A 23,616-nucleotide genomic window follows, 5' to 3' on the forward strand; every position below is an offset into this window, starting at 1 on the left:
AAAGAACTACAAAGCCAACTGCAAGAACTATTAGAAGGTGGTTTCATTCGAACAAGCACATCACCATGGGGAGCTTTTGTTTTGTTTGTCAAGAAGAAGGATGCTACATTTAGGTTGTGTATTGACTACAGAGAGTTGAACAAACTTACCATTAAAAAACCGTTATCCACTGCCGAGAATTGACGACTTATTTGATCAACTACAAGGCTCGTCGGTTTGTTCGAAGATCAATTTACGTTCTGGATATCATCAAATGCGAGTAAAGGAGGATGATATTCCAAAAACTGCTTTTAGGACGCGTTATGGTCATTACGAGTTTATGGTTATGCCGTTTGGATTGACTAACGCACCAGCTGTGTTCATGGACCTTATGAACTGAGTGTGTGGGCCATATCTTGACAAGTTTGTCATTGTTTTCATCGATGACATACTTATTTACTCAAAGAATGATCAAGAGCACGAAGAACATTTGAGAAAAGTGCTAGAAGTATTGAGGAAAGAAAAACTGTACGCTAAGTTTTCAAAGTGTGCATTTTGGTTGGAAGAAGTTCAATTCCTCGGTCACATAGTGAACAAAGAAGGTATCCAGGTGGACCCGGCAAAGATCGAAACCGTTGAAAAGTGGGAAACCCCAAAAACTCCGAAGCATATACGTCAATTTTTAGGATTGGCTGGTTACTACAGAAGATTCATCCAAGATTTCTCCAAAATAGCAAAACCCTTGACTGCATTAACGCATAAAGGGAAGAAATTTGAATGGAAGGATGAACAAGAGAAGGCGTTTCAATTATTGAAGAAAAAGCTAACTACGGCACCTATATTGTCATTGCCTGAAGGGAATGATGATTTTGTGATTTATTGTGACGCATCAAAGAAAGGTCTCGGTTGTGTATTAATGCAACGGACGAAGGTGATTGCTTATGCGTCTAGACAATTGAAGATTCACGAGCAAAATTATACGACGCATGATTTGGAATTAGGCGCGGATGTTTTTGCATTAAAGACTTGGAGGCACTACTTATATGGGGTCAAAAGTATTATATATACCGACCACAAAAGTCTTCAACACATATTTAATCAGAAACAACTGAATATGAGGCAGCGTAGGTGGATTGAATTTTTGAATGATTACGACTTTGAGATTCGTTACCACCCGGGGAAGGCAAATGTGGTATCCGACGCCTTTAGCAGAAAGGATAGAGAACCCATTCGAGTAAAATCTATGAATATAATGATTCACACTAACCTCACTACTCAAATAAAGGAGGCGCAACAAGGAGTTTTAAAAGAGGGAAATTTAAAGGATGAAATACCCAAAGGATCGAAGAAGCATCTTAATATTCGGGAAGACAGAACCCGGTATAGGGCTGAAAGAATTTGGATACCAAAATTTGGAGATATGAGAGAAATGGTACTTAGAGAAGCTCATAAAACCAGATACTCATTACATCCTGGAACGGGGAAGATGTACAAGGATCTTAAGAAATATTTTTGGTGGCCAGGTATGAAAGCAGATATTGCTAAATATGTAGGAGAATGTTTGACGTGTTCTAAGGTCAAAACTGAACATTAGAAACCATCAGGTCTACTACAACAACCTGAAATCCCGGAATGGAAATGGGAAAACATTACCATGGATTTCATTACTAAATTGCCAAGGACTGCAAGTGGTTATGATACTATTTGGGTAATAGTTGATCGTCTCACCAAGTCTGCACACTTCCTGTCAATAAGAGAAGATGACAAGATGGAGAAGTTAGCACGACTGTATTTGAAGGAAGTCGTCTCCAGACATGGAATACCAATCTCTATTATCTCTGATAGGGATGGCAGATTTATTTCAAGATTCTGGCAGACATTACAGCAAGCATTGGGAACTCGTCTAGACATGAGTACTGCCTATCATCTACAAACTGATGGGCAGAGCGAAAGGACGATACAAAAGCTTGAAGACATACTATGAGCTTGTGTTATTGATTTCGAAAACAGTTGGGATCGACATCTACCGTTAGCAGAATTTTCCTACAACAACAGCTACCATTCAAGCATTGAGATGGTGCCGTTTGAAGCACTTTATGGTAGAAAGTGCAGGTCTCCGATTTGTTGGAGTGAAGTGGGGGATAGACAGATTACGGGTCCGGAAATAATACAAGAAACTACCGAGAAAATCATCTAAATTCAACAAAGATTGAAAACCGCCCAGAGTCGACAAAAGAGCTACACGGACAGCAAAAGAAAAGATATAGAGTTTGAAATTGGAGAAATGGCCATGCTTAAGGTTTCACCTTGGAAAGGCGTTGTTCGATTTGGTAAACGGGGGAAACTAAATCCAAGGTACATTGGACCATTCAAGATTATAGATCGTGTCGGACCAGTAGCTTACCAACTGGAGCTACCTCAACAACTCGCGGCTGTACATAACACTTTTCACGTCTCAAATTTGAAGAAATGTTTTGCTAAAGAAGATCTCACTATTCCGTTGGACGAAATCCAAATCAATGAAAAACTTCAATTCATTGAAGAACCCGTCGAAATAATGGATCGTGAGGTTAAGAGACTTAAACAAAACAAGATACCGATTGTTAAGGTTCGATGGAATGCTCGTAGAGGACCCGAGTTTACCTGGGAGCGTGAAGATCAGATGAAGAAGAAATACCCGCATTTATTTCCAGAAGATACGTCAACACCTCCAACTGTTTAAAATTTCGGGACGAAATTTATTTAACGAGTAGGTACTGTAGTGACCCGAACTTTTACATGTTTATATATATATTAAATAAAATTGTTATTTACATGATTAAGTGTTTCCAACATGTTAAGCAATCAAACTTGTTAAGACTTGATTAATTGAAATAGGTTTCATATAGACAATTGACCACCCAAGTTGACCGGTGATTCACGAACGTTAAAACCTGTAAAAACTATACGATGACATATATATGGTTATATATATAGTTAACATGATTTTATTATAAGTATGTATCTCATTCGGTATTTTAACAATGAGTTATATACATAAAAATGAGACTATTAATTTAAGAAACTCGAAAACGATATATATAACGATTATCGTTATAACAACGTCTTACTAGGTACATATGAATCATATTAAGATATTGATACACTTGGTTAATTATTTTAAATGATAAGTAAATATATTATTAAGTGTATTAACAATGAAATACATATGTAAAAATAAGACTACTAACTTAATGATTTCGAAACGAGACATATATGTAACGATTATCGTTGTAACGACATTTAACTGTATATATATCATATTAAGATATATTATATATCATAATATCATAATAATATAACAATTTAACATCTCATTTGTTATAATAAACAATGGGTTAACAACATTCAACAAGATCGTTAACCTAAAGGTTTCAAAACAACATTTACATGTAACGACTAACGATGACTTAACGACTCAGTTAAAATGTATATACATGTAGTGTTTTAATATGTATTCATACACTTTTGAAAGACTTCAAGACACTTATCAAAATACTTCTACTTAACAAAAATGCTTACAATTATATCCTCGTTCAGTTTCATCAACAATTCTACTCGAATGCACCCGTATTCGTACTCGTACAATACACAGCTTTTAGATGTATGTACTGTTGGTATATACACTCCAATGATCAGCTCTTAGCAGCCCATGTGAGTCACCTAACACATGTGGGAACCATCATTTGGCAACTAGCATGAAATATCTCATAAAATTACAAAAATATGAGTAATCATTCATGACTTATTTACATGAAAACAAAATTACATATCCTTTATATCTAATCCATACACCAATGACCAAAAACACCTACAAACACTTTCATTCTTCAATTTTCTTCATCTAATTGATCTCTCTCAAGTTCTATCTTCAAGTTCTAAGTGTTCTTCATAAATTCCAAAAGTTCTAGTTTCATAAAATCAAGAATACTTCCAAGATTGCAAGTTTACTTCCAAGTTTTCTAAATCCATTCCAAGTAATCATCCAAGATCAAGAAACCTTTGTTACTTATAGTAGGTTATCTTTCTAATACAAGGTAATAATAATATTCAAACTTTAATTCAATTTCTATAACTATAACAATCTTATTTCGAGTGGAAATCTTACTTGAAATTGTTTTCGTGTCATGATTCTGCTTCAAGAACTTTCAAGCCATCCAAGGATCCTTTGAAGCTAGATCTATTTTTCTCATTTCCAGTAGGTTTATCCAAGGAACTTAAGTTAGTAATGATGTTCATAACATCATTCGATTCATACATATAAAGCTATCTTATTCGAAGGTTTAAACTTGTAATCACTAGAACATAGTTTACTTCATTCTAAACTTGTTCGCAAATAAAAGTTAATCCTTCTAACTTGAATTTTAAAATCAACTAAACACATGTTCTATATCTATATGATATGCTAACTTAATGATTTATAACCTGGAAACACGAAAAACACTGTAAAACCGGATTTACGCCGTCGTAGTAACACCGCGGGCTGTTTTGGGTTAGTTAATTAAAAACTATGATAAACTTTGATTTAAAAGTTGTTATTCTGGGAAAATGATTTTTATTATGAACATGAAACTATATCCAAAAATTATGGTTAAACTCAAAGTGGAAGTATGTTTTCTAAAATGGTCATCTAGACGTCGTTCTTTCGACTGAAATGACTACCTTTACAAAAACGACTTGTAACTTATTTTTCCGACTATAAACCTATACTTTTTCTGTTTAGATTCATAAAATAGAGTTCAATATGAAACCATAGCAATTTGATTCACTCAAAACGGATTTAAAATGAAGAAGTTATGGGTAAAACAAGATTGGATAATTTTTCTCATTTTAGCTACGTGAAAATTGGTAACAAATCTATTCCAACCATAACTTAATCAACTTGTATTGTATATTATGTAATCTTGAGATACCATAGACACGTATACAATGTTCGAAAGGACCCGTTCATATACATTATAAACGATTCACAATAGTTGATTACATCGCGAGGTATTTGACCTCTATATGATACATTTTACAAACATTGCATTCGTTTTTAAAAGACAAACTTTCTTTACAACGAAAATTGACGACATGCACACCATTTCATAATACATCCAACTATAGTTGGCTTAATAATAATCTTGATGAACTCAATGACTCGAATGCAACGTCTTTCAAAATATGCCATGAATGACTCCAAGTAATATCCTTAAAATGAGCTAATGTACAGCGGAAGATTTCTTTAATACCTGAGAATAAACATGCTTTAAAGTGTCAACCAAAAGGTTGGTGAGTTCATAGGTTTATCATAACAATCATTTCAATATATTAATAGACCACAAGATTTCCGTTTATAAATATATGTACACTCGCAAGTGTATAAAAGTATTCTATAAGTTGTAGGCACCCGGTAACAAGCCTTAACGTTCATGTTTTACCCTCTGAAAGTACACCAATCAGGTGTGTTATATAAACCTCGAAGTACTAAAGCATCCCATAGTCAGGATGGGGTTTGTCAGGCCCAATAGATCTATCTTTAGGATTCGCGCCTACCGTACATAGACAAGTAGTTTAATGTTACCAAGCTAAGGGTATATTTCTGGTTTAAACCCACGTAGAATTAGTTTTAGTACTTGTGCCTATTTCGTAAAATATTTATAAAAACAGCGCATGTATTCTCAGTCCCAAAAATATATATAAAAGGGAACAAATGAAACTCACCATACTGTATTTCGTAGTAAAAATACATATAACGTCATTTAACAAGTGCAAGGTTGGCCTCGGATTCACGAACGTATCAATATTGAGATTCAATATTGCAGGAAAGTACGTAGACGCAACGGAGATGATAAACACTAGATTGACCTCACGAGCATACCCATGAACCATACCCATCACCTCCATAGCTATAACCCATAATTTCCTTAGCTTCGACTCATTCAAAAAAACTATTTTGAAATCACTCGGACAGCATTCCGTCGTAATATTTTATGTATACTAATAATATCTTGAAATAATACAAAGAAAATATATATATGTAATTCGATTGAGAGAGTTTAAAGAAATATATTTTCAAGTTTCTATGAAATAATGAAACCTATTGAATTCTATTTATAACAGATTTTTGAATTATTAAAGTGAATTATTAAAGTATGAATTATTAAAATGAATTATTAAAGTATAAATTATTAAAGTGAATTATTAAAGTATGAATTATTAAAGTGAATTATTAAAGTGAATTATTAAAGTATGAATTATTAAAGTGAATTATTAAAGTGAATTATTAAAGTATGAATTATTAAAGTGAATTATTAAAGTATGAATTATTAAATTGAATTATTAAAGTATGAATTATTAAAGTTAAAGTAAAATAAAAGTAAAGTAAAGGTAAAGTTAAAGTATAGTAAAAGTATAAAACTATATACGTATAATACGCGTATAGGTATATATAATATTAATTTAATTCGTTATATATATTTAATAAAATAAAATATAAATATCGTTATCTTTATCATACTGGTTAAGTAATGAGTTGTCAAAAGTGGTTCTAGATATTTATAAAAGATATATACGTTTTAATAATAAAGTTCTTTTTAAACTGAAAACGTTTTTTGTACTTTTGAAACTAAATTAATAGAATATTATGGAAACCAATTCTCCACTAACTTTTGTCTAACTTTCGTAAATGACACTTTTTGTTTTTATTTATAAATAGCTTTACAAATTATTCCGAATATCGTTAAGAGGAATAGATTTTCTCAAATCATAGTGGACCTCTCAACAGAGACTTGTAATCATAATTCAATGTTTCTGATAATTCAATCATTTAATATATTTTTTTAATTTCATCGAAAATCATATTGAAAAAAATACGTTCGTGTAAGGTATTATACGTTTAATACTTTATTAATATTCTCAAGTTATAATATATATATACATATACATATCTATTTATATATAACGGTTCGTGAATCGTCGGAATTTGGTCGAGGTTATAATGAATGTATGAACACAGTTTAAAATTCTTGAGATTTAACTTAACAAACTTTGCTTATCGTGTCGGGATAATATAAAGATTAAAGTTTAAATTTGGTCAGAAATTTTCGGATCGTCACAGTACCTACCCGTTAAAGAAATTTCGTCCCCGAAATTTGATAGAGGTCGTCATGACTAACAATGAGAATGTTATTATAACGATTATAGAGTTTTATCATGTTCAAGAAGAATGGATAAAATAATTCGATTAATAGAAACGTGTGAGTGAAGTTATCGTAAATGAATGAAATAAGATAATATTGATTCGTCGTATCTTTTGACGTCATCACGATTGATCTCCGAAAAGAAAATCTTTGTAATCTATATTGGATTTGATTATTCGGCGATTAAGGAAATTATGATCCTCTTCGAATTAATGCGATAATCCATTTTGATTTCTCTGTCGGATATTTCACTATAAATCCACCTCATTTGTTTTCTTACAACTCACACCTTCTTAACTCATATTTTAAAGTATTTGTCAATATGCTTCATCCAGTGCTGATTCTTGATATACTCCTCACTTTCATATCTGTCGCTCTTCTTTTTCATCTGCCTCCGAAAGAATCTATTTACTTCTACTATACTCTTGGTTTTATAGTATTTTTAGTTCTCCCGTGTCTTTATATTGCTATATGCATTGATATATACGGTTTGTGATTTCTGGGTTGTTGTTGGGTTTTATATCTTCCCTTATATTTCAAAGTCCTTGCTTCTTCTATAATCATTGTCATCCCCAATTAATGCTCTCTTTTATTTGCTGCGATTTATACCCCAATTTCTATTTCGAAGTTTTGTCCTTTCGTTTCTTCTTCTTGCGATTAAGCACCGCTTGTAATGGTCCAGAATTCACAGATATAAATTTTGGAATGAACATTGTTAATGTTCTAGGAAGGAAATTGTAATGGCACGATCTTGACTTGTCAAATTACCAGAATACCTCGAAAAAGGCCGAATCATCAAGAAATATTTTCTTGATATTTAGAGATCAAAGAGAATACAAGAGTCGTGTAACATAGCACATGATGACGTTATGATCTGTGAATCATCATGTTCCATTTAGAAACTCAGCATGAATTACTGTAATATAATCACGTTGATCAAGTGTCATTATATTATACTAACTCATGCTTCAGCTCCCAACACTTCTTCAAGAATATTCCTATTTTAAACTCGAATGTTTCAGAATTTAGAAACTAAAATAGTTTCTTTTATGATATAATACAGATAGCGTGAAGAGGTAAATGATTTCAGATAAGAATAATTATAAAAATATCTTCAGAAGTATGGATGAAATTTATAATGAAAGATACGATGATATCTTAGAATGTCTAATATCAGAGGATGATGAAGGATATTGTCCGCAGGGCTTTAGAGTCAGGAGCAAGGTATTCGTTAATGACTTCAGCAAGTACTGAATCATTTGGATTCTTTGAAGGTAGGTTCAGCCTTTGTGATTTGTCCACAGCCTCCTTCATACTTTGCTCAATCCGTTTTCCAGTTCCAAAGCTTCTCTTTTTCTGAGCTTTGCCAATATACTATCCTTTATCATCCAACTTTTTACTATTAAGGTCGTTTACAGTTTTTACTGTTTCATCAGCATTTTTCAAAATTTCGAGAACTGGTTCGCAGTTTAGGGTGTTTTTCAGAAATTTCTCATTCAAAGAATGAAAGTCTTGGAGGTAGACGTTGTGTGTATATGTAATTGTTGATGTAGACATGCTGCGAGGTTTCAAAATACTGATTGCTGATTCTCAATAATTGGTATGGCAATTCTTGTTATAAGGTACGAATGAGTATATGATAGGGTTTCGATAATTATAATGATTTTTTTTTGAAAGTCCAAGATCAGTGAAGTTGTTGGTAAGTTTATTGCTAATGTGGTGAATATAAACGATTCTCCGGTAACGTTGGCAAAAGGGCAACGTATCTATCGAGGTTATAATAAGACTGTTTTGATTAAGAAGTCGAAGTTGACTTGTTGGAGATGTGACAAAACTGTCTATTTTGAAACGGAATTGAAAAGTTATTTTAGCTAGTAAATGCCAAAAGGTCTAACACGGATACCTGTAGAACTATTGAAATGTCCCGTTCTTATTGATTAAAAACGTTCCATATTAATTGATTTCGTTGCGAGGTTTTGACCTCTATATGAGACGTTTTTCAAAGACTGCATTCATTTTAAGACAAACCATAATCTTTATTTCATCAATAAAGGTTTAAAAAGCTTTACGTAGATTATCAACTAATGATAATCTAAAATATCCTATTTACACACGACCATTACATAATGGTTTACAATACAAATATGTTACAACAAAATAAGTTTCTTGAATGCAGTTTTTACACAATATCATACAAGCATGGACTCCAAATCTCGTCCTTATTTAAGTATGCGACAGCGGAAGCTCTTAATAATCACCTGCGAATAAACATGCTTAAAACGTCAACAAAAATGTTGGTGAGTTATAGGTTTAACCTATATATATCAAATCATAATAATAGACCACAAGATTTCATATTTCAATACACATCCCATACATAGAGATAAAAGTCATTCATATGGTGAACACCTGGTAACCGACATTAACAAGATGCATATATAAGAATATCCCCATCATTCCGGGACACCCTTCGGATATGATATAAATTTCGAAGTACTAAAGCATCCGGTACTTTGGATGGGGCTTGTTGGGCCCGATAGATCTATCTTTAGGATTCGCGTCAATTAGGGTGTCTGTTCCCTAATTCTTAGATTACCAGACTTAATAAAAAGGGGCATATTCGATTTCGATAATTCAACCATAGAATGTAGTTTCACGTACTTGTGTCTATTTTGTAAATCATTTATAAAACCTGCATGTATTCTCATCTCAAAAATATTAGATTTTAAAAGTGGGACTATAACTCACTTTCACAGATTTTTACTTCGTCGGGAAGTAAGACTTGGCCACTGGTTGATTCACGAACCTATAACAATATATAAATATATATCAAAGTATGTTCAAAATATATTTACAACACTTTTAATATATTTTGATGTTTTAAGTTTATTAAGTCAGCTGTCCTCGTTAGTAACCTATAACTAGTTGTCCACAGTTAGATGTACAGAAATAAATCGATAAATATTATCTTGAATCAATCCACGACCCAGTGTATACGTATCTCAGTATTGATCACAACTCAAACTATATATATTTTGGAATCAACCTCAACCCTGTATAGCTAACTCCAACATTCACATATAGAGTGTCTATGGTTGTTCCGAAATATATATAGATGTGTCGACATGATAGGTCGAAACATTGTATACGTGTCTATGGTATCTCAAGATTACATAATATACAATACAAGTTGATTAAGTTATGGTTGGAATAGATTTGTTACCAATTTTCACGTAGCTAAAATGAGAAAAATTATCCAATCTTGTTTTACCCATAACTTCTTCATTTTAAATCCGTTTTAAGTGAATCAAATTGCTATGGTTTCATATTGAACTCTATTTTATGAATCTAAACAGAAAAAGTATAGGTTTATAGTCGGAAAAATAAGTTACAAGTCGTTTTTGTAAAGGTAGTCATTTCAGTCGAAAGAACGACGTCTAGATGACCATTTTAGAAAACATACTTCCACTTTGAGTTTAACCATAATTTTTGGATATAGTTTCATGTTCATAATAAAAATCATTTTCTCAGAATAACAACTTTTAAATCAAAGTTTATCATAGTTTTTAATTAACTAACCCAAAACAGCCCGCGGTGTTACTACGACGGCGTAAATCCGGTTTTACGGTGTTTTTCGTGTTTCCAGGTTTTAAATCATTAAGTTAGCATATCATATAGATATAGAACATGTGTTTAGTTGATTTTAAAAGTCAAGTTAGAAGGATTAACTTTTGTTTGCGAACAAGTTTAGAATTAACTAAACTATGTTCTAGTGATTACAAGTTTAAACCTTCGAATAAGATAGCTTTATATGTATGAATCGAATGATGTTATGAACATCATTACTACCTTAATTTCCTTGGATAAACCTACTGGAAAAGAGAAAAATGGATCTAGCTTCAATGGATCCTTGGATGGCTCGAAGTTCTTGAAGCAGAATCATGACACGAAAACAAGTTCAAGTATGATCATCACTTGAAATAAGATTGTTATAGTTATAGAAATTGAACCAAAGTTTGAATATGATTATTACCTTGTATTAGAATGATAACCTACTGTAAGAAACAAAGATTTCTTGAGGTTGGATGATCACCTTACAAGATTGGAAGTGAGCTAGCAAACTTGAAAGTATTCTTGATTTTATGTAACTAGAACTTGTAAAATATATGAAGAACACTTAGAACTTGAAGATAGAACTTGAGAGAGATCAATTAGATGAAGTAAATCGAAGAATGAAAGTGTTTGTAGGTGTTTTTGGTCGTTGGTGTATGGATTAGATATAAAGGATATGTAATTTTGTTTTCATGTAAATAAGTCATGAATGATTACTCATATTTTTGTAATTTTATGAGATATTTCATGCTAGTTGCCAAATGATGGTTCCCACATGTGTTAGGTGACTCACATGGGCTGCTAAGAGCTGATCATTGGAGTGTATATACCAATAGTACATACATCTAAAAGCTGTGTATTGTACGAGTACGAATACGGGTGCATACGAGTAGAATTGTTGATGAAACTGAACGAGGATGTAATTGTAAGCATTTTTGTTAAGTAGAAGTATTTTGATAAGTGTCTTGAAGTCTTTCAAAAGTGTATGAATACATATTAAAAGACTACATGTATATACATTTTAACTGAGTCGTTAAGTCATCGTTAGTCGTTACATGTAAATGTTGTTTTGAAACCTTTAGGTTAACGATCTTGTTGAATGTTGTTAACTCATTGTTTATTATAACAAATGAGATGTTAAATTATTATATTATCATGATATTATGATATATAATATATCTTAGTATGATGTATATACAGTTAAATGTCGTTACAACGATAATCGTTACATATATGTCTCGTTTCGAAATCATTAAGTTAGTAGTCTTATTTTTACATATGTATTTCATTGTTAATACACTTAATAATATATTTACTTATCATTTAACATAATTAACCAAGTGTATCAATATCTTAATATGATTCATATGTACCTAGTAAGACGTTGTTATAACGATAATTGTTATATATCGTTTTCGAGTTTCTTAAATTAATAGTCTCATTTTTATGTATATAACTCATTGTTAAAATACCTAATGAGATACATAATTATAATAAAAACATGTTAACTATATATATAACCATATATATGTCATCGTATAGTTTTTACAAGTTTTAACGTTCGTGAATCACCGGTCAACTTGGGTGGTCAATTGTCTATATGAAACATATTTCAATTAATCAAGTCTTAACAAGTTTGATTGCTTAACATGTTGGAAACATTTAATCATGTAAATATCAATCTCAATTAATATATATAAACATGGAAAAGTTCGGGTCACTACAGTACCTACCCGTTAAATAAATTTCGTCCCGAAATTTTAAGCTGTTGAAGGTGTTGACGAATCTTCTGGAAATAGATGCGGGTATTTCTTCTTCATCTGATCTTCACGCTCCCAGGTGAACTCGGGTCCTCTACGAGCATTCCATCGAACCTTAACAATTGGTATCTTGTTTTGCTTAAGTCTTTTAACCTCACGATCCATTATTTCGACGGGTTCTTCGATGAATTGAAGTTTTTCGTTGATTTGAATTTCATCTAACGGAATAGTGAGATCTTCTTTAGCAAAACATTTCTTTAAATTCGAGACGTGGAAAGTGTTATGTACAGCCGCGAGTTGTTGAGGTAACTCTAGTCGGTAAGCTACTGGTCCGACACGATCAATAATCTTGAATGGTCCAATATACCTTGGATTTAATTTCCCTCGTTTACCAAATCGAACAACGCCTTTCCAAGGTGCAACTTTAAGCATGACCATCTCTCCAATTTCAAATTCTATATCTTTTCTTTTAATGTCAGCGTAGCTCTTTTGTCGACTTTGGGCGGTTTTCAACCGTTGTTGAATTTGGATGATCTTCTCGGTAGTTTCTTGTATAATCTCCGGACCCGTAATCTGTCTATCCCCCACTTCACTCCAACAAATCGGAGACCTGTACTTTCTACCATAAAGTGCTTCAAACGGCACCATCTCAATGCTTGAATGGTAGCTGTTGTTGTAGGAAAATTCTGCTAACGGTAGATGTCGATCCCAACTGTTTCCGAAATCAATAACACATGCTCGTAGCATGTCTTCAAGCGTTTGTATCGTCCTTTCGCTCTGCCCATCAGTTTGTGGATGATAGGCAGTACTCATGTCTAGACGAGTTCCTAATGCTTGCTGTAATGTCTGCCAGAATCTTGAAATAAATCTGCCATCCCTATCAGAGATAATAGAGATTGGTATTCCATGTCTGGAGACGACTTCCTTCAAATACAGTCGTGCTAACTTCTCCATCTTGTCATCTTCTCTTATTGGTAGGAAGTGTGCTGATTTGGTGAGACGATCAACTATTACCCAAATAGTATCAAAACCACTTGCAGTCCTTGGCAATTTAGTGATGAAATCCATGGTAATGTTTTCCCATTTCCATTCCGGGATTTCGGGTTCTTGAAGTAGACCTGATGGTTTCTGATGCTCAGCTTTGACCTTAGAACACGTCAAACATTCTCCTACGTATTTAGCAACATCGGCTTTCATACCCGGCCACCAAAAATGTTTCTTAAGATCCTTGTACATCTTCCCCGTTCCAGGATGTATTGAGTATCTGGTTTTATGAGCTTCTCTAAGTACCATTTCTCTCATATCTCCAAATTTTGGTACCCAAATCCTTTCAGCCCTATACCGGGTTCCGTCTTCCCGAATATTAAGATGCTTCTCCGATCCTTTGGGTATTTCATCCTTTAAATTTCCCTCTTTTAAAACTCCTTGTTGCGCCTCCTTTATTTGAGTAGTAATGTTATTATGAATCATTATATTCATAGATTTTACTCGAATGGGTTCTCTGTCCTTCCTGCTCAAGGCATCGGCTACCACATTTGCCTTCCCCGGGTGGTAACGAATCTCAAAGTCGTAATCATTCAATAATTCAATCCACCTACGCTGCCTCATATTCAGTTGTTTCTGATTAAATATGTGTTGAAGACTTTTGTGGTCGGTATATATAATACTTTTGACCCCATATAAGTAGTGCCTCCAAGTATTTAATGCAAAAACAACCGCGCCTAATTCCAAATCATGCGTCGTATAATTTTGTTCGTGAATCTTCAATTGTCTAGACGCATAAGCAATCACCTTCGTTCGTTGCATTAATACACAACCGAGACCTTGCTTTGATGCATCACAATAAATCACAAAATCATCATTCCCTTCAGGCAATGACAATATAGGTGCCGTAGTTAGCTTTTTCTTCAATAACTGAAACGCTTTCTCTTGTTCATCATTCCATTCAAATTTCTTCCCTTTATGCGTTAATGCAGTCAAGGGTTTTGCTATTCTGGAAAAGTCTTGGATGAACCTTCTGTAGTAACCAGCTAGTCCTAAAAACTGGCGTATGTGTTTCGGAGTTTTCGGGGTTTCCCACTTTTCAACAGTTTCTATCTTTGCCGGATCCACCTTAATACCTTCTTTGTTCACTATGTGACCGAGGAATTTAACTTCTTCCAACCAAAATGCACACTTTGAAAACTTAGCGTACAATTCTTCCTTCCTCAATACTTCTAACACCTTTCTCAAATGTTCACCGTGTTCTTGGTCATTCTTTGAGTAAATAAGTATGTCATCAATGAAAACAATGACAAACTTGTCAAGGTATGGTCCACACACTCGGTTCATAAGGTCCATGAACATAGCTGGTGCATTAGTTAAACCAAACGGCATGACCATAAACTCGTAATGACCGTAACGTGTTCTGAAAGCAGTCTTTGGAATATCATCTTCTTTCACCCGCATTTGATGATACCCGGAACGTAAGTCAATCTTTGAATAAACAGATGAGCCTTGTAGTTGATCAAATAAGTCGTCGATTCTCGGTAGTGGGTAGCGGTTCTTGATGGTAAGTTTGTTCAACTCTCGGTAGTCGATACACAACCTGAATGTACCATCTTTCTTCTTAACAAACAAAACAGGAGCTCCCCACGGTGATGTGCTTGGTCGAATGAAACCACGCTCTAAAAGTTCTTGTAATTGGCTTTGCAGTTCTTTCATCTCGCTGGGTGCGAGTCTGTAAGGAGCACGAGCTATTGGTGCAGCTCCTGGTACAAGATCTATTTGAAATTCAACGGATCGATGTGGGGGTAATCCCGGTAATTCTTTCGGAAATACATCGGGAAATTCTTTTGCAATGGGAACATCATTGATGCTCTTTTCTTCAGTTTGTACTTTCTCGACGTGTGCTAGAACAGCATAGCAACCTTTTCTTATTAGTTTTTGTGCCTTCAAATTACTAATAAGATGTAGCTTCGTGTTGCCCTTTTCTCCGTACACCATTAAGGGTTTTCCTTTTTCTCGTATAATGCGAATTGCATTTTTGTAACAAACGATCTCCGCTTTCACTTCTTTCAACCAGTCCATACCGATTATCACATCAAAACTCCCTAACTCTACTGGTATCAAATCAATCTTAAATGTTAAGCTAACCAGTTTAATTTCTCGATTCCGACATATATTATCTGCTGAAATTAATTTACCATTTGCTAATTCGAGTAAAAATTTACTATCCAAAGGCGTCAATGGACAACTTAATTTAGCACAAAAATCTCTACTCATATAGCTTCTATCCGCACCCGAATCAAATAAAACATAAGCAGATTTATTGTCAATAAGAAACGTACCCGTAACAAGCTCCGGGTCTTCCTGTGCCTCTACCGCATTAATATTGAAAACTCTTCCACGGCCTTGTCCATTCGTGTTCTCCTGGTTCGGGCAATTTCTAATAATGTGGCCTGGTTTTCCACATTTATAACAAACTACATTGGCATAACTTGCTCCGACACTACTTGCTCCGCCATTACTCGTTCCGACACCATTTGTTCCTTTCGTTCTATTAACCCCTGGTCCGTAGACCCCACACTTCGCCGCGCTATGACCATTTCTTTTACACTTGTTGCAAAATTTGGTGCAGAACCCCGAGTGATTCTTTTCACACCTTTGGCATAGCTGCTTCTGATTGTTGTTGTTGTTGCGGTTATTATTGTTGTTGGGATGATTGTTGTAGTTGCTGTTGTTGTTGTTGTTGTTGTTGTTGTTGTTGTTGGGCCGTTTGTTGTAGTTGCGATTGATGTTGCGATTGTTGGGATAATTGTTGCGATTATTGTTGTAATTGCTGTTGTTGTTGTATTGGTGATTCTTATCACCGTTTTCCTCCCACTTTCTTTTGACTTGCTTCACATTAGCCTCTTCAGCAGTCTGTTCTTTAATTCTTTCTTCAATCTGGTTCACTAGTTTGTGAGCCATTCTACATGCCTGTTGTATGGAGGCGGGCTCGTGTGAAGTTATATCTTCTTGGATTCTTTCCGGTAATCCTTTCACAAACGCGTCGATCTTCTCTTCCTCATCTTCGAATGCTCCCGGACACAATAGGCACAATTCTGTGAATCGTCTTTCGTACGTGGTAATATCAAATCCTTGGGTTCGTAACCCTCTAAGTTCTGTCTTGAGCTTATTGACCTCGGTTCTGGGACGGTACTTCTCGTTCATCAAGTGCTTGAATGCTGACCACGGTAGTGCGTACGCATCATCTTGTCCCACTTGCTCTAGATAGGTATTCCACCATGTTAACGCAGAACCTGTGAAGGTATGCGTAGCGTACTTCACTTTGTCCTCTTCAGTACACTTACTTATGGCAAACACCGATTCAACCTTCTCGGTCCACCGTTTCAATCCGATCGGTCCTTCGGTTCCATCAAATTCCAAAGGTTTGCAGGCAGTGAATTCTTTGTAGGTGCATCCTACACGATTTCCTGTACTGCTAGATCCAAGGTTATTGTTGGTATGTAGCGCAGCCTGTACTGCGGCTATGTTTGAAGCTAGAAAAGTACGGAATTCCTCTTCATTCATATTCACGGTGTGTCGAGTAGTCGGTGCCATTTCCTTCAAAATAGTTAAATGGAACAAGTTAATCATACAGAATATTAAGAGTAGTTAATAGTATTTCGTAGCATAATATGAACTCATTTATAAAAGCTTTTTCTTCATATTAGCGTTTTATAAGTTTAAATTCGGGTAGTACCTACCCGTTAAGTTCATACTTAGTAGCTAATATACAATTCAACTACTACAATTCTATATGAAAAACTGATTATAATAATATTTCGCGTTCAAACTTTTATACAATATTTTACAAACTTACAATACCGCTTATTTTACATAAAGCATGAAATATAGCACACAATAACTTTGATACAAGATAGTTGTGAAGACAATTCTAGCTAGTACACAAGTCGTTCAGCAAAGGCAATAAAGACACGTAATTCATACGTCCAGAAACAAGTCATGCATTCTGGTTTTACTAGGACTACTTCCCATCCTTGGTCTTGTGCAACATAACCGTTATGGCCGTTGATAAGACAGCGTGTTGTAACGTCATCAAAGGGACGAGGGTTACGTAATGTCCAACAGTCCCGTAATAATCTAAAAACCTCATTTCTTACCCCAATTACTGACTCCGTCACTTGTGGAAACGTTTTGTTTAATAGTTGTAGCCCGATGTTCTTGTTCTCACTTTGGTGAGAAGCGAACATTACTAATCCGTAAGCATAACATGCTTCTTTATGTTGCATGTTAGCCGCTTTTTCTAAATCACGAAGTCCAATATTCGGATATATTGAGTCAAAATAATTTCTTAACCCATTGCGTAAAATAGCATTTGGGTTCCCCGCAATATATGCGTCAAAGTAAACACATCGTAACTTATGGGTTTCCCAATGTGATATCCCCCATCTTTCAAACGAAAGTCTCTTATAAACCAAGACATTCTTGGAACGTTCTTCGAATGTCTTACAAACTGATCTCGCCTTAAATAGTTGTGCCGAAGAATTCTGGCCGACTCTAGACAAGATTTCATCAATCATGTCTCCGGGTAGGTCTCTTAAAATATTGGGTTGTCTATCCATTTTGTGTTTTTAAACTGTAAAATAGACAAGAGTTAGATTCATAAAAAAAATACTTATTAATACAAGCAATTTTTCCATATATCATAAAGCATAAGAACACTATATTACATATATTACACCACACGAATACAACTATCTTATTCCGACTCGCTCATTTCTTCTTCTTCGGTTTTGGTTCGTTTTGCCAAGTTTCTAGGGATATATGATGTTCCCCTAATACGAGCCGTCGTTGTCCACATTGGTTTAGAAAAACCTGGTGGTTTAGAGGTTCCCGGGTCATTGTTACAACTTAAGGACTTCGGGGGTTGACGATACATATAAAGTTCATCGGGGTTGGAATTAGATTTCTCTATTTTTATGCCCTTTCCCTTATTATTTTCTTTTGCCTTTTTAAATTCAGTTGGGGTAATTTCTATAACATCATCGGAATTCTCGTCGGAATCCGATTCATCGGAGAATTGGTAATCCTCCCAATATTTTGCTTCCTTGGCGGAAACACCATTGACCATAATTAACTTTGGTCGGTTGGTTGAGGATTTTCTTTTACTTAACCGTTTTATTATTTCCCCCACCGGTTCTATTTCTTCATCCGGTTCCGATTCTTCTTCCGGTTCCGATTCTTCTTCCGGTTCCGACTCTTCTTCCGGTTCCTCTTCGGGAACTTGTGAATCAGTCCACAAATCATTCCAATTTACATTTGACTCTTCATTATTATTAGGTGAGTCAATGGGACTTGTTCTAGAGGTAGACATCTATCACATAATATCAAACACGTTAAGAGATTAATATATCACATAATATTCATATGTTAAAAATATATAGTTTCCAACAAAAATGTTAAGCAATCATTTTTAAAGAAAACACGGTCGAAGTCCAGACTCACTAATGCATCCTAACAAACTCGATAAGACACACTAATGCAAATTTTCTGGTTCTCTAAGACCAACGCTCGGATACCAACTGAAATGTCCCGTTCTTATTGATTAAAAACGTTCCATATTAATTGATTTCGTTGCGAGGTTTTGACCTCTATATGAGACGTTTTTCAAAGACTGCATTCATTTTAAGACAAACCATAACCTTTATTTCATCAATAAAGGTTTAAAAAGCTTTACGTAGATTATCAACTAATGATAATCTAAAATATCCTGTTTACACACGACCATTACATAATGGTTTACAATACAAATATGTTACAACAAAATAAGTTTCTTGAATGCAGTTTTTACACAATATCATACAAGCATGGACTCCAAATCTCGTCCTTATTTAAGTATGCGACAGCGGAAGCTCTTAATAATTACCTGAGAATAAACATGCTTAAAACGTCAACAAAAATGTTGGTGAGTTATAGGTTTAACCTATATATATCAAATCATAATAATAGACCACAAGATTTCATATTTCAATACACATCCCATACATAGAGATAAAAGTAATTCATATGGTGAACACCTGGTAACCGACATTAACAAGATGCATATATAAGAATATCCCCATCATTCCGGGACACCCTTCGGATATGATATAAATTTCGAAGTACTAAAGCATCCGGTACTTTGGATGGGGCTTGTTGGGCCCGATAGATCTATCTTTAGGATTCGCGTCAATTAGGGTGTCTGTTCCCTAATTCTTAGATTACCAGACTTAATAAAAAGGGGCATATTCGATTTCGATAATTCAACCATAGAATGTAGTTTCACGTACTTGTGTCTATTTTGTAAATCATTTATAAAACCTGCATGTATTCTCATCCCAAAAATATTTGATTTTAAAAGTGGGACTATAACTCACTTTCACAGATTTTTACTTCGTCGGGAAGTAAGACTTGGCCACTGGTTGATTCACGAACCTATAACAATATATACATATATATCAAAGTATGTTCAAAATATATTTACAACACTTTTAATATATTTTGATGTTTTAAGTTTATTAAGTCAGCTGTCCTCGTTAGTAACCTATAACTAGTTGTCCACAGTTAGATGTACAGAAATAAATCGATAAATATTATCTTGAATCAATCCACGACCCAGTGTATACGTATCTCAGTATTGATCACAACTCAAACTATATATATTTTGGAATCAACCTCAACCCTGTATAGCTAACTCCAACATTCACATATAGAGTGTCTATGGTTGTTTCGAAATATATATAGATGTGTCGACATGATAGGTCGAAACATTGTATACGTGTCTATGGTATCTCAAGATTACATAATATACAATACAAGTTGATTAAGTTATGGTTGGAATAGATTTGTTACCAATTTTCACGTAGCTAAAATGAGAAAAATTATCCAATCTTGTTTTACCCATAACTTCTTCATTTTAAATCCGTTTTAAGTGAATCAAATTGCTATGGTTTCATATTGAACTCTATTTTATGAATCTAAACAGAAAAAGTATAGGTTTATAGTCGGAAAAATAAGTTACAAGTCGTTTTTGTAAAGGTAGTCATTTCAGTCGAAAGAACGACGTCTAGATGACCATTTTAGAAAACATACTTCCACTTTGAGTTTAACCATAATTTTTGGATATAGTTTCATGTTCATAATAAAAATCATTTTCTCAGAATAACAACTTTTAAATCAAAGTTTATCATAGTTTTTAATTAACTAACCCAAAACAGCCCGCGGTGTTACTACGACGGCGTAAATCCGGTTTTACGGTGTTTTTCGTGTTTCCAGGTTTTAAATCATTAAGTTAGCATATCATATAGATATAGAACATGTGTTTAGTTGATTTTAAAAGTCAAGTTAGAAGGATTAACTTTTGTTTGCGAACAAGTTTAGAATTAACTAAACTATGTTCTAGTGATTACAAGTTTAAACCTTCGAATAAGATAGCTTTATATGTATGAATCGAATGATGTTATGAACATCATTACTACCTTAATTTCCTTGGATAAACCTACTGGAAAAGAGAAAAATGGATCTAGCTTCAATGGATCCTTGGATGGCTCGAAGTTCTTGAAGCAGAATCATGACACGAAAACAAGTTCAAGTAAGATCATCACTTGAAATAAGATTGTTATAGTTATAGAAATTGAACCAAAGTTTGAATATGATTATTACCTTGTATTAGAATGATAACCTACTGTAAGAAACAAAGATTTCTTGAGGTTGGATGATCACCTTACAAGATTGGAAGTGAGCTAGCAAACTTGAAAGTATTCTTGATTTTATGTAACTAGAACTTGTAAAATATATGAAGAACACTTAGAACTTGAAGATAGAACTTGAGAGAGATCAATTAGATGAAGTAAATTGAAGAATGAAAGTGTTTGTAGGTGTTTTTGGTCGTTGGTGTATGGATTAGATATAAAGGATATGTAATTTTGTTTTCATGTAAATAAGTCATGAATGATTACTCATATTTTTGTAATTTTATGAGATATTTCATGCTAGTTGCCAAATGATGGTTCCCACATGTGTTAGGTGACTCACATGGGCTGCTAAGAGCTGATCATTGGAGTGTATATACCAATAGTACATACATCTAAAAGCTGTGTATTGTACGAGTACGAATACGGGTGCATACGAGTAGAATTGTTGATGAAACTGAACGAGGATGTAATTGTAAGAATTTTTATTAAGTAGAAGTATTTTGATAAGTGTCTTGAAGTCTTTCAAAAGTGTATGAATACATATTAAAAGACTACATGTATATACATTTTAACTGAGTCGTTAAGTCATCGTTAGTCGTTACATGTAAATGTTGTTTTGAAACCTTTAGGTTAACGATCTTGTTGAATGTTGTTAACCCATTGTTTATTATAACAAATGAGATGTTAAATTATTATATTATCATGATAATATGATATATAATATATCTTAGTATGATGTATATACAGTTAAATGTCGTTACAACGATAATCGTTACATATATGTCTCGTTTCGAAATCATTAAGTTAGTAGTCTTATTTTTACATATGTATTTCATTGTTAATACACTTAATAATATATTTACTTATCATTTAACATAATTAACCAAGTGTATCAATCTCTTAATATGATTCATATGTACCTAGTAAGACGTTGTTATAACGATAATTGTTATATATATCGTTTTCGAGTTTCTTAAATTAATAGTCTCATTTTTATGTATATAACTCATTGTTAAAATACCTAATGAGATACATACTTATAATAAAAACATGTTAACTATATATATAACCATATATATGTCATCGTATAGTTTTTACAAGTTTTAACGTTCGTGAATCACCGGTCAACTTGGGTGGTCAATTGTCTATATGAAACATATTTCAATTAATCAAGTCTTAACAAGTTTGATTGCTTAACATGTTGGAAACATTTAATCATGTAAATATCAATCTCAATTAATATATATAAACATGGAAAAGTTCGGGTCACTACAACTATGACTTGGGTTTTGAGATTTTTTCAGGTGTATAACTGTGGGTAGCATGTGGTTGGATCATCATCTCGATTGTTCCTTAGTTGAAGTGTCTTCGGGAATTTCGAAGGGTTTGAGAACATATTGTAATCATTAATACATATGATGTTCTAACACAGTTTTGAAGTCAAAGTATAGCTTTGAAAGATATAGGAATCTAAGAGTGATGATACTGGTTATATTTCGAATTGAATTATGCGATTTCAAAATCAGAATATGTAATTGAACTTGAATGAGTATGATTGTTTTGATTTATATGAAAGAATAGATATTGTTGTGAACGTAGGGAGTATAGTTGATGATTGCTGAATCAGTTTCGAAAAATGTAATATATTAATTGTGAATTTATATATCTCTTGGGTATTACCTACCCGTTAAAAAAAATTCACAATTAATATTTTGTACAAAAGAAGTTTATTATAGTCTTTATGAAGATATATGTGTATATTTTCTTTAGATGTAATATAGATTTAATTAGTTAATACTAAATTAAACTCATTTGTTTTATGGTTGGAACTAGAATTGAGTAATCCCTAAAACTTTATAAATTGCATAAGTATTTCTTCAATAATATTGAAATTATGAATCATTACTTTGTTATTTGTTGGTTTTCGTGAAATTCTTGTGAACTTCGCAAGGTACGAATGATGTTATTTGAAAAGTTTCGAGTACATCGATGATGAAAGTGTAAAATCAAACATATATTTGAATAATACACTTGATTTATTATGAATTGGAATTTTATTAAATTGAGACAGAGATTGTAATTAACGATGGTTAAGTTGTAGACGAAGGACGTACATCATTGCATATTTGTAATATGAATTAACTGAGTAGTTAAGATTCACACATAATAGCTTAGTACGGGAAGATTTATTATGGTTTAAAAATTTATACATATAAAATATACATATAAATCTTTCGATTGGAAATGAGTTAATACTTCATAACTCGTTGATACAATATATTTGTTGTTGATTCGTAATGATGTCCACAATGATTCTTGAAC

The sequence above is a fragment of the Rutidosis leptorrhynchoides genome, chromosome 2, assembly GCF_046630445.1.
Source record: "Rutidosis leptorrhynchoides isolate AG116_Rl617_1_P2 chromosome 2, CSIRO_AGI_Rlap_v1, whole genome shotgun sequence".
Lineage (NCBI taxonomy): Eukaryota > Viridiplantae > Streptophyta > Magnoliopsida > Asterales > Asteraceae > Rutidosis > Rutidosis leptorrhynchoides.